Genomic DNA, 16061 nt, shown 5'->3' with positions numbered 1-16061 from the left:
CCACAAATCATGCCGTAATTAAAAAATTGCTCGGCTGACTCTCACCATCCGCTGATTAATTTGCATTTGTGACATTCTTAGCTGAAGTATGCATCCTCTGCTCCCACAATCGGTTAACCCATCAACCTCCATGGAGCTTTGCGGCCTGTTCTCGAATTTCACTCGTGCATCGGGCTCACTCAAAGGCAGAATCACACTCTACAGGAAACGGGTGGGGTCTTCTACAGGAAAGTGCAGCAGAGACTTCCAGAGCAGAGAAGCCTAAGGTTCTTCATCAAGTTTGGAGCTTGAAGAAAGATGGACAATTATCATATGGCCAAGGGTGAAAAACTTGTCCCTCCTTATGCTAGACGGGGTATAATTCCTCTTGTAATACCACTGTCAGAAGACCAATCAGGTGCTTTCATAGCTCTTCTAAGATGGCCAACTAGTCCAGAAGGCATGGAGATGCCCGTTGTACGAGTTCAGAAGTATGGTGTGTCACGTTTAGCTAAGACTGTAAGCCACTGATTTCAAATTGAAAATGAAGCTCTTGAAGTCTTGCATGTGGATCAATATATTCCTAGGATTCTAGTAGAAGAAGATTGGAATGGCTATGAGGACGCAACAAATAGCCTCTATGCTGCTTCAGGAGATGCTGGCAAGAAATTGTATAAACAAAGGGGATGTAGCTGAATCTAAAATTGGAAATCTTGATGTTTATTTGACAAAGAAGGTTGCATTGTTTCCAGATGTATTTGAGCGTATTGCATTGGGTCATTTGGAAAGAGGCGACCAGGTTTCTGCATTGGTGACAGGAGAGCTTTACGTGAATAGGAAGCACTTTCCTGGATTTGGTCGGCCATTTGTGTTTAATGCAGAGCTTTTTTTTTTCTGAACATTGGTCGTAAGCTTGAAGCTAAGGATGCTGCCAAAGTAGCATTAAAATTACCGTGGTGGACAATAGGCTGCAGATATGAGGAAGTTGCTAAAATTGCAGGCTGGGGAGACGAACAAATTGAATACATGAGAGAAAGAGTTACAGATGAGGGAAGGCGTGAGGATATTCAAAAGGGGAAGGCACCTGCTCAGGTGGCTCTTGACCAGGCTGCATTTTTGATGGATTTAGCTTTTCTTGATGGATCCTGGCATGACATCCAGGATCAACTTGCAGCTTACTACAAGGAAGCTGGGTTAGATACAATAGCTCGCTTTATACTTTATGATTGCTAAAATTAAGTGCAAATCCACACACATTGTTCTCAAGGAAACAGAAAGGTCCTGATTTGGGATCAATCTTTGTATCATAAAATTAGAGCGCACGTCTGAATCAGTGTTCCGCCAATTGAAATTGAAGTGTAGTAGCTAGAGCCAAGTAAGGATACAGAAAACTGGTCAGAAAAAAAAAAAAAAACAAGTAGGGACACACCCAAGATAGCCACAGCACAGTTCAAGGAGAAGGCACCCCCAGCCAAGCAAGCAAAATCAGAGAAAATTGGTTCTACAGGAAGTTAGCAGACTGTTTCTACAGGAAGACAGAGAACTGTTTCTACAGGAAGCCAGCGAACTGTTTCTACAGGGAGTTTGAAAAGAGGGAAGCCAAAGGAGGAATCGGCCGATATGTTAGCCAAAGAAGCCACCAGGGCCATCAAAGAGGAGGAGAGAGATTGGTTGCTCAGAGGATGAGCAACACTTTCAGTAGGGGGGTGATGATGAGCCCAAAAAATGGACAATTATTTGGGCTCATCCAACCTCCTAAGTTGACTTAATCCACCATTCTCATTGGTTTATTGCATGTTTTTGATTATTTTTATGTTAATAGAGTGAATTTGGTTAGTCATTATGCCAACAAGTCTAATGGGTGCTTTGTGTAGCCTTTTTGGTCAACTTGGAGACAAAATTGAAGGTCTTAATGAGCACTTGGCAACCAAATTCGTGGGAGAACAAGCTAGAGGATTTGTAGGAAGGTGTCCTCCTCATTTATGGGCCCTTACCTCGAATTCTCCACCATCAGCTCGGAGTTCAAAGGCCACCAAATCAATGAGCACAAGGGCAGCCAAGCAAGTCAAGTAGGACTGCTGTTAACTACAAGTCTTGGGCAGCCAAGTCCCTAAATTTTAGGAGGACTGTTGGGTCCTCAATTTGTATAAATAAGAGGGCTTAAGGCCTCATTTCAGTTAGTCAATTTGGTTAGCTAGTTAGCCAATAGATAGTAGCTAGTGGTTAGTCATGTTGTAGCTCTGATTTTGCTCTTTGTAAGCCAATTTTGGCATGTTGTTAGACTCATGATCATGATATTTTAATAAAGGCAGTCAGATTTGGATTCGATTCTGAGTTCTTAGGGGAGCTATAGCTCTCAGGTTAAGGGCCCAACCTGAGAGCAATAGACCTCCTTTCCTTTGTATTGTTACTTGTTTTTCATCATTGCATTTCTTTCCTTTACTTGCACTTAAAAAAATACAGTTTGCTGAGTTGGCTGTTTCGGTTTGGTTACGTAGGTTAGTTTCATGAATGCAGTTGTTTCATTAGTTCAGAATTAGCGTAGGGAGATTGAAGTTAAGTTGAGTTCAAAAAGGTTGAATGCATGCTCACTTTCACCTCTGTTTGGGGACCGGAAGTGTAGACCTTGCCAACTGCCAAAAAAACACTGTTTCAACATATGCATGCAAGTATTGATGTAATGTTTTCGATTGAAGAATTTTTCATGCGATTATATCTTGAGTAATGACTCTTTGGTTCAGCTTCATGCACAAATTCCTTTCAACTTATGTTGCTGTTCTTTGATTCCTAATAAAACAGTTAGAATAGGTTGGTGAACTTTCGTTTACATGCAAGATAAGGGTGATTTGTTTCATTTCCACTGCACAGCACCACTTCATCGTGTTCTTCTCTTTCTGAACCATGCCTAAGCCACCTACTCATCCTCTGTTCAGCTCAGTTGCCTTCCAACTCTTCCATTGTCCACGTAGCTCCATTTTCTTGACCTTTCGTTGCTTTCATCCTTCTATCCACCAACCAACTTCATGCACTCTTTCTCCATCTTATTTCTCTGCCCCTGAGCCATCAAAAGCTCCATCTCCATCTTACCTATCCACCCATACCGCTCCATCACTTCACCATCACCCAAAACTCCCATGGTAGAACATCCTGTAGAAGTTAGCAGACTTCCTGTAGAATTCCTGAGTTTCCTGTAGGATCCTCTGCAGACATCCTGTAGAAGCCTTCAAACTCGGTTGCCGAGCACCTGAACGTTGTGGACTTCTGTGGACTGATGCTAGGGATCCCCTGGGACCTCTCATAGCCCCCTGACCTTTCCCAAGATTTCCTTCCCTTCAAACCACCTCTGCACAGCCAAACCCTAATAAGAAACAAAATCATAATCACTCCAACCATTTAAGCAAAAATACAAAAACAATGTTCTTTTCAATGGAAGTAGTTTAAGTTCATGCATTTCATATCACTAGAGGTAATGGCATCATTCTTAGACATTTGCACTCCCACCATTGCATCATAGAGATTAAGCTAGTCAGATTAGGGTTTACTAAGGTTTCCATGTTTTGGTTGGCTTTCAGTTCATTTTTGCAAAGTAGATTAATTTCCTTTGAGATAGCCTTCGTCCATCATTTAGAAAGCTTCTTCTGAGAACATATAGAAGTTGGCTTGAGCCCTAGCGGACTTGTGCCAGCTGACCAAGTGACAGCTGCGACAAGAGCTAGTACTTGTGCATACAGCACCGTCGCTTCCAAGTTTGTTACGAACTACCGGGTTGATAAAATTAGAGATAGGAAGCTCCAGGAGTTGTAGCATTATTGCTACAATACTGGAGCCCACCAGATATGATACAGGGTGCCTATTAGTTTTAACTATAGTGATACTTGGCTGCGCTGGGGGATATAGTACTAAATTTTTGATATCCGCCCCCTTGGTTATAATCATGTTCCCTTGCCGACAGCCGATATAGGCATCAGCGGTAGCGAGACAAGGTCTTCCTAAGATCAGTGGATGTCCATCAAGTCTGGTTTTAGGGTTTATTATCAGAAAATCAGTTGGGTATTCCCAGGAGTCAACTAAAACCATGACATCATGCAGTATGCCTTCCGGCCTAACCACAGACCGATCGACCAATTCTAGCAGAGTTGAGGTAGGTTCTGCAGATGTAATGCCTAGCTTTTGGCAAGTAGCAGTTGTCAATATATTGATTGCAGCTCCAAGATCAACTAAGGCATTGGTTAGGGTTTGACCATAAATTTGAACAGTTACTATTGGGTTTCCTAGGTCCTCATACTTAATAGGTGTTTCCTTTCCTGACAATAGGTCAGATAAAGTACCGACTACTTGAACTCTTGGATTATCTATTATATTCCTCCTTGGCCTTTTTATGCACAATTCTTTAATAGTTTTTGCGTATATCGAGATGTCTTGAATGGCCTGAAGAAATGGAATTTTTATGTACAAATTTTGTAATTCTCCCAGAATGTCAAAATTAGATTGTTGTATCAGTCGAGGTATGACTAAACATTCTGGGAACGGGGGAGAGGATGTGGTTGCTTGATTATGAGTTTGATGTCTATTCACATCCTCTTCTTGTGACAGATGTTCTCTAGGTAACTGATCTTCAATCTGAACTGTTTTATTTCCCTCTGTTTGGATAATACGCCCAGATCTTAGCTGAAGATCATTGCACTCCCTCAGATCGGGTCCTTCTTCTGGTGTTTCTAAAATTTGGAGTGCTTGGACCGGTCTGTTATTTGGATTGGGATTGGGCTGGGCTGGGAGTTGCGGTCTCAGATTAGCCTGGGGATTTTGCTGTAAAGCTGGCAGTGTAGGTTGAGGGAGAGGGACATTTCCTACTGGCTGATTTGTTGGTCTCTGCCAGTTATTCTGCCAGGCTGAACTTTGTGAAGTAGGGGGAGTCCATTGTGGAGGATATGGGCTGTTTTGCCAATATGGTGGGGGATAAGGAGGATTCGACCAACCGGATTGGCTCGTCTGATTTAGCCATGGATTAACAGAAGGATATGACTGTGGTGACCAGTTTGGGAATGGGGGATGAAATTGGCTTTGCCATGTATTATATTGTTGAGCGTTATACTGGGGATACTGAAAAGAAGAAGTTGGATCTAAAAACATACCAGTTTGTCGCGGCTGCCACTGACGACGCTGGTTGAGCATATACACCGTTTCTGATTCTTCTTCTGCCTCCTTATATACTGCTTTTAGTCCAGGTAGTGAGGGACAAATTTCTGTCGAATGATCCTTTGTACAAATGGCGCATGCTTGGACTGCATCTAGTGGGCATTCCTTATGGCTATGCTTCTTCCTACATCTGGGGTAGAAGATAGCTAAATTTTGTTCTGCCTCCATTTGCTTTTGCTTGGCCTGCAAAACGTCCAATTGTGTAGTCAGTGTTCCTAGTATATCAGTTTTAAAATTTTCCAATAAATTTCCGATTTCAGCCCGCGTTACTCCTTCTGATGAAATTTTGTTTTCTCTTGCAAACCGATCATGTTCTACTGGTTTGATTCGTGTACTGCCTCTCGAACTCCTGATACATAGATCAATTATGTCAGCAAAACTTTCCTGATAAATATCCCCTTTTCCCATAATGTTTAATGTTTCAATCCATTATTCTTTCATGCCTCTTATTAATGCTGTTTTCAACACATTATCGAGTAAGGGTGATGATGCATAGGGAGATCTTTGCAAATTATACTGAAAACGCTCCACATATTCTTCTAATGTTTTGCTTGGTCTAGCCACCATCTGGAATATTTCATCTTTTAGTTCTCTAGACCTGCAGTAATCTTGATATTTTTTTAGAAAAGATCCCTTCATTTGTTCCCAATTATTTATAACCCTACCACCTAATCCCATAAACCATCTTAAAGCAGCCCCTTTTAGGGTCGAGGGAAACAGTTTTAGTTTCTGGGGGTCAGTGGTGTAGTCATATCCCCTGCATAGTACATCAAATTCAAATAAAAATGCATCCGGGTCTTCTGATGTAAGTCCGTGAAATGTAGGGATATGTTGAAGGGGAATTGTTTTCATGGGGGCATTTGCTGCAGAATCCACTATGGGGTATTGTAATGTAGAGGTTTGGGTGTTTGGTGGATTTTGAGCCCTTGGGTCAAATATATGCCAATAACCTTTCGGAATATCTAGAAGAGTGTTCCTTGGTTGAGCGGGAATGGCTTTGCCAGGATTAGCTTTAATAGCACTTCCTCTATCTGGAATTTCTATCTGAGGGGATTGGATCTCTTCAATAATAATTTTTACCGTACTTCCTTTGTTTGGGCTATTCAATGGTTGAGTTATCCTAGGAGGAGATCTCGGCTCTCTATTCTCCCCTGTTTCCCCTTCTCCTTCACAAAGATGACTGAAATTCCCTTCTTCCAGTCATTCTGCAGTACAATTTTCAATTTCTTGAAAGTCCTGTTCGTCAGTTTGACTATGCACCTCAGCAAAGGCTATAGATGGTGAGTCTGTGGCCTGAAGGGAGCTAGTAGGCTGTCTGGAAATAAATTTCCTAGGTCCTACTGAAGGCTGAGATTCGGCTTTCTTATAGATTTCATCTATGAATGTTGTTCGACCAAGGGTCACCGGCCCCTTAGCTTTTTCTGGCTTCGGCAAAGGTTTGGGATTTTTCTCCGGCTTTTTCTGTTTAGTCATGCACTCAATTTAACTACTAAATCTTTCTTAAGCAGATAGCAGCAAATCTGCAGGAAAGCGAGCAAATGAGCAGGGCTTTTACATGCTCCGCACGTAGGTTCTTACCTTCCGTTTTCAAAACCCAATTCTTCCCTAGCAGGTTCGTACACTACCCTGAAAAAGACAAATGGCTACACTCTTTCCCTGGCAACGGTGCCAAAATGTAGAGCTATAAAAAGGGTCTCTTTCACCTCTAGTTACCTCACATTAAAATGTCAATCCGGGAACGTCTTGCCAGGGAAAATTTTAAGAACCCCCCTAAATTTATAAATATAATAAATGGGCGAATCTCCATGGTATATAGGAAAAATGGAAGGCGATTTTATCAATAATATAATATATATATATAATTTTTTGGCGAATCTCTCACCAGGCATGGCGAATATTTTACTCAATTATAAAATCTTGTAAGATCTTGCCGAGTCTTTCACTAAATAATAAAACTTTGTAAAGTCCTAGTGAATCTTAGCATAGGCTACATGCTGGTTTAATTCCCCCATTTAAATAGGCTACATTCCAGGTGAATACCATGGGTCAATACCATGTGCCATTTTGGTGAATACCATGGGTCAATACCATGTGCCATTTTTATTTTTATTAATTCTAATATTAGGGTTAATAATGGTTTTTTGCATGGTATTTGTCCCATAGTATTTTGGCCATAGGTTTCACCTAAATATAACCCATTTTTTGAGTGTTCGTAAATATAAGGTGACTTATGGAGTAAATATAAAAAAATGTTTTATTTGTTTACCATACCTCTAGTTTATTTATATTTTTATTAATTTACCATACCTCTTTTACAAATATGGTATTTGGCCCATAGGATTCACTTAAATAAAACCTTTTTCTTGAGCCTTCATAAATAGAACGAGGGTTATGGACTAAATATAAAAAGAGGTTTTATTTATTTACGATATGTCTAGCTTATTTATATTTTTATTTATTTACCATACCTTTTGAGTAAGTATAAAAAGACATTTTATTTATTTACCATACCTCCACTTTACTTATATTTTTATTTTTTTACACCCTTACATGTATATAAGGTGACTTATGGAGTAAATATAAAAAATGTTTTATTTATTTACCATACCTCTCATTTATTTATATTTTTATTAATTTACCATACCTCTTTTATAAATATGGTATTTGGCCCATAGGATTCACTTAAATAAAACCTATTCTTGAAAATGGGTGAATGGAAGGTTGTATGTCCTAATTTCAAGGGCTAAATTTACCTTTTTTACCCTCTCCCTTAAAATAAGGTGGGCTATTTGAGGTGATTTGTAAAAATGTACTATGATACAAAATATTCGCCCACTAAAAATTTAAAACCCCTTAATTTCGCCAAAGGGTGAACATTCGCCCCTAAAATTATCCTTGCGTCTTGCTATTTCAAAAGAGTGTCTCAGTCTGAGGCTTAGCACTTGTCAGAGTAATGCTTGTAGTACAGCTACTTAAAGGCTACGAAAGTAAATGGTTGCATGTCTACAACTTAACTACTTCAAAAGGCTAAATCACACCAAGAATTGCATCAGTCGAAGGTTCGGTAGCAATAACCCATCCTTTTCATAACTGATGAGAACAAGTCAGAGGTTTGGGAGCTAGGTAGCAGATGCTAGGGCTCACTACAGCCTAAGATCGTCCTTGATGAATATAAATGAAACGACAAGTAAAGGAAATAGCGATGAAATAGAACAGCACATCAGTGAAGGGTTTAGTAGCAATAACCCATCCCTTTCATAGCTGATGGGAGCAGATCATAGGTCTAGGAGCCAAATAGCAGATGCTGACACTCACTACAGCCTGAGTCTATCCTTAAGAAATGGCAAGTAAATGAAACAACAAATCAGCAATCTTGAAATAGACCAGCAATTGAAATGGAACAGCAATTCAGAAATGGAACAACAACTAAATTGAATAGCAATTCAGAAATGGAACAGCAACTAAATGGAACAGCAATTCAGAAATGGAACAGCAACTAAATGGAACAGCAACTGGAATAAGAAATAACCAAGTTCATCAAGCTGCGATTCTATCTAACCACTCCAATCAAAACATCAATCCAGCAGTCTCAAAAGATGTACACATACTATAGAACAATACTACCAATTACAACCCTAGAAACACAATGTGCTCAATCTACTTCTGTTATTGATCTAAATAAACGCATGCGATTGCATCTCAAGATATAAACAGTAACATTCAATAATCATCTGAAATCAGACTCCTCAAGATAACTGTCATAATGCTAAAACACAATCACAATGAACTCTGTACTGGAGTGATAATATCCTGTAGAGATTAATCAACACTTTAATGAATTGGTAACATAATACAGTGTCAATATAAGACTTCAATTTGCAGGAACATTAAACAAGTTAAACATAACAGAGCATGTAATATATCGTTCATAAAACACAACAGATTACCAGATTACGCCTATGAATAAACCACACAGAAACCATGCGTAATGGTACAAGAGCAAGTGTCCTCCAGGGCCAGGCCCTTAGCCTCCAGGGGTACACCGCTTAAGATTGATCCAGGATCAAAGATAAAAGAGTAACCAAGTCTGTATTAATCCATGAAATAAACTTATAGCAAAGCAAGTCTTAACAAGACATAAAGATCATAGTCTTGATCTATTAAAAAGGAATTACAACAGAACTTCCCCCGTAGCCAACAATGCTATCACTTATATAAGGAGGATGACGGAGATATCTAGATACAGAAAATAGATGAAATAGCGATCCCTCAGGATCTAAGATCCTGAGGGATTTGCAGAATCATTAACCCTGAGTCACTTCTTTCCTTTTATGCTCTGAGCTGGTATCTCTGCTTCCTTTTCTGGGTTGGTCTGTTTTGATCTAGTCTGTTTGTGGTTTCTCGTCAAAGGGACAGCAGTTAGCTCCTCTTCGTCTTTCCCTTTGAGATGGCTAATTTCTGCTTTTCCTCCTTCCTGCACGTAGGAACGACAATTATCAGTTTTTCCTATTAACCTCATGTGTTTTGTTATTATCTAAGTTTAAAATGCAGAAAGGTTTATATATCCTAATGAAAAAGATACTGAAATAACCATCAAAACATACCTTCTTTGAGACTCTACAGAAGGATGGCTAAAAATGATAGAGAAAAATGGTTTCAAGGTTATGGAGGTGGTATAGAGCTTGCTGTAGCTAAGTGGACGAGGATGAAATGGAAGAAAAGGTGGTGAAGGATTTTCAAGGAGGAGTACTTATGTCTTCTTTGAGATATTTCCGGTAATGCGGTGAGCTGGAAAAAAGGTACGTTGCCATATTTGGACCGTTGGTCCCCATTGCCATGTCATCATGACTCTTCATGACTCCTTCCCACAATCACTTACCATCATTGCATCAGAGTTTGTATACCCTCCACTACCTGTCCTTTGGATTTTCTGTGAGTTGACTAGGCACACGTGTGGTGGCATCTCTGGATGAGTGCAATCAACTGGACGAGGGTGTCCAGTTAGTTGGCTACCTTTTCTCATTCAACCCTAACCATCTCATTCACTTATGCATATTTTTGAATTACACAGATGTAACAGAGGATAGGGTTAGACACTTACCTGCAAGTTGAATGTTCGTGTTGTGGTGCATCTTGGTTCCTTTGCTGCTGCATGCTCGTATTTCAGTTGCTGCATGCCTGTATCTCCTCTACTGTATGCTTTCTGCTCCCTGATGTGTGGCTTGTTTGCTTTGTGCAAGTACCCTCTGGCTAGATCTGGCTTCAGACATCCTCTTCAATCCTATGGCTGCACCTATTTTGTTGTTGTGGCTTGATTTTAAGGGGATCAGCTGCTATAGGAAATCCTACAGGAGCTCCTGTAACTGCTTCTCCCTTTAAAAGTTTTAGCTGATTCTTGTGTTGGAAGCTATGAGGATGCTACCAGAGATGCTAATGGCATTGGAGAGGTATTTGGTAAGCTGCAGGTGAGATTTAGAGGTGTTGTTCCTCTTATTTTTTGTTTTTTTTCTAAAAACTGGTTTCTGTTTTTTTTTTCTTTTAGCAGGAAGGAAAGAAATCAATGATGGTTAGGTGGTGCAGGTGCGGGATGGATAGCCAAGAGGGTGGATAGCTATAGGAGGGCGTACATCCTCTTCATTAAACTTCCCAGCTCCTCAAACTGTTTTTAAAATCCATTCTGATCTCTTTGTGATTTCTACAGGAGCCTCCTGTAGAACACACACGGCCTCCTGTAGGATACACAATGTTTGGAAAAAACACACAGTGAGGTGGAAGAAAGGCTAGAAATGATGGAGAAGAGTGTGGAAGAGGTGAAATAGGATTTGTGGCATCTTCTCTTGCTTCCTGTGGTCCACCTGTAACCTGTAATGCATTTTTAAAAGTCAACTTTCTCTTCCTTTTTCTATATTTTTGTTTTTTTTTTTGAAAGACAACTAGGGCACCTCAAGGAGGTTTTCACCCTAATTGCCTACCCCGGGTGCCTCCAAAGGATGTTTTCACCCAGGGATCTTATTCTCTTTTTTCTCTCGTTTTTTTTTTTTTTTTTTTTTTTGTCATCACTCGGCCGCCTCAAAAGAGGTTTTCAACCCAATGATGGGACTCAAGCGCCTCATGGAGGTTTTCACTTGAGTCCTTATTATTTTTTCTACTTCTTTAGTGAGTGGGTGGAGTGGAGGCTAAGACCTGCTCCACTACCAACACTGTCTTATTCAAATCTTTAATGAACTCTTGCTTGGAGAGGGGCTTCTTGTAAATTTTCAACCTATGTCCATTGACAAGCATGGGGATTGCTTCCTCATCAATGGTTCTGATCAGAACTGAGCCATTGTCATTGCATTTTGCCACAGAGTAGGGTCCCAACCATCTTGTCCTCAGCTTTCCTTTGAAGTCTTTATATCTTGAGTCATAGATCAGTTCCCAATCTCCCTCTTAGAATTGCTTCTCCTTGATATTTTTATCATGCCATATTTTCCTTTGAAGTTGGACTACCTCTGTGTGGAGAAGGGCCTGCAATCTTTTTTCATCTAATCCATTGAGCTGGAGTAGCCTTTCCCTTTGTCCATGGCTAAGGTTTAGGTCCAGCTAAGCTACCATCTTTAGTGTATTGTATTCAAATTATATTGACAGCAATGCCTTCTTCCCATAGACTAGTTCATAGGGTGTGAACCCTGTGGTGGTCTTCCATGTTGTGTTGTAGGCCTAGGTGACCTCAACTAGTCTATCCACCTAATCTTTTCTGCTGCTGCTCACTACCTTAGTCAGTATTCCTTCCAAAGCTCTATTAGTGACTTCCACCTATCCATTGGCTTGTGGATGGTAAGGGATGGAAGTCTTGTGCTTGATTTTATGATGTGTGAGCAGGTTTTCAATCAAATTGGAAGTGAACTGACTGCTTTGATCTGTAACCAGTTCTCTTGGATACCCGAACTTATAGAATATGTTTTCTCTTAAAAACTCAGCTACTTTTTCCTCTGTTGCTACCTTGATTGCTTTTGTCTCTGCCCATTTTGTTAGATAATCAGTGCACACAATGATGTATTGCCTCTGTTTTGAAGGAGGGTTGATAGGACCCACAAAGTCCATGCCCCACTTCTCAAATGGCTCAAAGGTCACTTGAGGTTGCATGGGCATCTCATCCTTTGGAGTAGGTTTCCCCATCCTTTGGCACCGATCACATTGGCTGGTATATCTCTTCACATCTTGATGAAGAGTGGGCCAATAGTAGCTTGCTTGCAAGATTTTGAAGGCAGTCCTCTTTGCTGCAAAATGGCCTCCACAGGGCCCATCATGACAGGTTAGGAGAATGTCCAAAACCTCTTCCTCTCTAACACATCTTCTCAAGATCTGATCTGGGCCAAGTTTGAATAGATTTCCCCCAATCCAAGTCAAGGGGGTGCTTTTCCTCACTATCTTTCTCTTCTCTCTTGAGGACAGGTGGGGTGGGAACTGTGTTGAAACCAAGTAACTTGCTATATCATCAAACCATGGAGAGAGTACTGAGATAGAAAATAGGTGCTCATCTAGTGTTTGACCATCCACCATTCCTTCCTCATCTGCAGAAAAATTTACTCTCGACAAAAAATCAGCAACAACATTTTCTTTACCAGGCTTATCGACAATGTTTAAATCAAATTGCTATAGTAAAATAAACCATCTAATAATGCAATCATTTACATCTATTTTATTCATTAAATATCTAGTTGTAGCATGATCAGTGTGTACAAAGGTTTTATAGCCTGTGATGTAATGTCTAAACTTATTTAAGGAATGCACTACAACTAGGAGTTCCTTCTCGGTTCCTGTGTAGTTTAACTCTGCCTTTGACAAGTTTTTACTTATAAAGTATATGGCATAAGGTAAATTTTCATCAATTTGTCCCAAGGCTACTCCTATTGCTTTGTTTTAGGCATCTGTGTGAATGTGGAAATGTAGGGCCTAATTTGGGCCTCTCAAAATTGTGGCAGTCACAAGTTTGCTTTTCAAGGTATCTAGGGCTTCTTGACAGTTTTCAGTCCATATGAACTCGACATATTTTCCCAAAAGACCAAACAACGAGAGGCTAACTTACGAATCTTCTATAATATCCCACTAAGCCTAGGAAACTTTGGACATCTCTCACCTTTTGAGGAGCTGGGACCCTTTGGATGATGGCAATTTTGTTGGGGTCCACCTGCAATCCTTGTTGAGAGATTGCATGACCTAGCATGGTCCCTTCAGTCATAAAAAATTCACATTTTTCCGCACTAAGGGATAGGTTCATTTCAATACACTTTTCCAAAACTTTCATAGGTTATATAAAGCTTCCTGAAAGTTAGAACCATAAGGAGTAAAATCATCCATATATATTTCCACTGCATCATGAACTGGTTCAAAAAATATACTCAATACTTCTCTCTGGAAAATGGCTAGAGCATTGCACAAACCAAAAGGAAGGACCCAGTATGCAAAGGTACCCCAAGGACAAGTGAAAGTGGTCTTATCTTGGTCTTCTGGGCTGATTTGAATCTAGTTGTACCTGCTAAACCCATCTAGGAAGGAGAAAAACTTTTTCCCCGCCAGACCATCTAACACTTGATCTATGAATGGCAAAGGAAAATGGTCCTTTTTAGTGGCTTTGTTTAGTTCCTGATAATCAACACAGATTCTCCAATTACCATTTTCCTTTGGCACTAGCACCAAAGGAGAGACCCATTCACTATCAGAGATGTGGTAAATGAATCCTGCATCTAGTAATTTCTGCAACTCTTCCTTAAAAATGTCTTTGAGAGCTAGATTCATCCTCCTTTAAGGCTACCTTACTAGTTTTCAATCTTCCTTAATGTATATGTGATGAGTACAAACTAAAGGGTGCACTCCCTTCATCTCCTTATAACTCCAAGCGAAGGCATCTAAATGTTTTCTCAATACGCTGCACAGTTCCTTCATCTAGGAAGTGGATAAGGATGAGTTGATTTTCAAGGTTCTTTCTAGGCCGAACTCTATATTCTTAACACGGAGAGAGGTTAGGTCGGCCACACAGAGATTAGTTAAGGGATTGTCTTGGGTTCCTTTCACTAGATCTTCAATGGAAAAATACTGGGGGGTGGATTCTGAATTAAATTTTCAATGATATCATCCTCATTTTGCAGTATTCCCCTCATGAAAGTTTCTACTGCACATAGTGGTGCAGAATAGACTTCATCCTCATCCTCCTCCTCCAGCTAGAGAGGTAGAACATCTTCCAACAAGGGTTGGGCAAGATGGTATAGGATTAGCTGCTTGGACATAAGCCCCTTTTTGATGGTCATGTTCCCATCCTAACAACTGATGTAAGCATCAGAAATGGCCAACCAAGGTCTTCCTAGGATGAGGGGATACCCAGTGAGCTTTGTCTTCGGCTGGAGAACTAAGAAATCAACAGGGTACTCCCAAGAATCAATGGAGACCATCACATCCTCCAAAATCCCTTCAGGGGTCATCGTGGAGCGGTCTGCTAGCTGCAGTATTGTTGTGGTCTTTCTCAAGGAGCCCTGGAGGTTGAGTTTGAGCATGGTGTCCTTTGTCATCACATTAATGGCAGCTCCTAGATCAATCAAGGTATGTGGGATCATGGTGCCATTGATGTGGACATCAACTACTAGGCTTCCAGGGTCTAGATATTTCAGACAGATTACCTGCCCCAACATCAGTTCAGATAGTTTTCCTATGACATTGATGGTTGGGGCATCTCTCTTGCACCTACCTAGATGCCTGAAACAGTTCTCTTTGATCATCTTATTATATATAGGAACATCCTTTATGGCTTGGAGAAGTGGTATCTTTACACATAACTGTTTCAATTCTCCCATAAGTTCAATTTCTTCTGGGGTGGGTTGTGTTGCCCCAAATAATCTCTCAAGAAAGGGTGGAATTGCTTTTGGTTCACTTTCCCCTTTATCTTCCTCAACCTCTTGAGGGGGAGACTGGCTATCTGGGAGAAACTTCCCAAATCATAGATTAATCTCCTGAATCTCCACAGCATATGTTGGGCACAATGGTTCCCCACTATATACTTGTTGGGCATGTCTATTGTTCGGGTTCGGTTGAGCAGGCATTTGGGGTTGCCTTGGTGGAGCAAGAGGAAATGGCTATGGTTAAGTGGGTGGTGGAGGCAAAAGAGCGAGAGGAGAGTTGTACCGGGGCCTCCACCCCTGATGAGATGCATTCCACTGAGGTTGTGGTTGAGCATAGGATTGAAATGCATGAGCAGCTGGTTGGGCATGATATTGAGATGGATAGGACCAAGGAGGAGGTGTGGACTAGGAAGGATGAGCAGAAGGGCCCCAAGAAGGTATGGAAGTGGCTTGGTTGGGGTTGTAGTATGCCTGATATGTCCCTTGCATCCCCTGCTAGTATGGTCTAGGTCCATGCAGTCTCCTTTGGTTCATGAAATAGAGTGGTTCAGTGGCTCCTTCAGCCCCTTGGTATACATCTTTAAGTCAGGGAAAGGAAGGGCACTTATCTGTAGAATGATATTCTTCACACACTGAACAAACATCTATAGAATTCAATGGACATTCATTCATAGGATGCCTTCTAGTGCACCTAGGACAAAAAATGGCCAAAGCCCTCTCTACTTCCTCTTGTTTCCTTTTGATATTGAAAGGCATCCATCTTCCAGCATGTTTCCAAGTTCACCTTTGAGGGATGAACTAGATGAGGAGGTACTGGCTATGGGTTCACTCCCCCTACCTCTCTTTCTGGCTACCCTAGAATGGTTTCTCAAAATAGTCTTCATGTCTTCATAAGGTAGTTGGTAGATGTCTCCTCCAGCTAGTAGATGGAGGGTCTCTAGAAGGTCTTCCGAAATTCTCCTGAGCAACACCAACTTTAGGGATTCAGGGTTAAGTGTGCACCTAGCCCTTTTA

At 40.8% G+C, this 16061-nt stretch overlaps 1 pseudogene; it reads left to right on the top strand.

Annotated features, from left to right (window-relative positions):
• The first annotated feature begins 297 nt into the window (after nt 1-297).
• Nucleotides 298-1372, top strand: LOC149224169 (protein IN CHLOROPLAST ATPASE BIOGENESIS, chloroplastic pseudogene; annotated as a pseudogene).
• Nucleotides 1373-16061: the final 14689 nt, after the last annotated feature.

Source organism: Pinus tabuliformis, chromosome Q (assembly GCF_031772625.1).
Source record: "Pinus tabuliformis cultivar Carrire ecotype Pingquan chromosome Q, CPIR1, whole genome shotgun sequence".
NCBI lineage: Eukaryota > Viridiplantae > Streptophyta > Pinopsida > Pinales > Pinaceae > Pinus > Pinus tabuliformis.
This window is presented reverse-complemented; position numbering and strand designations above follow the sequence as displayed.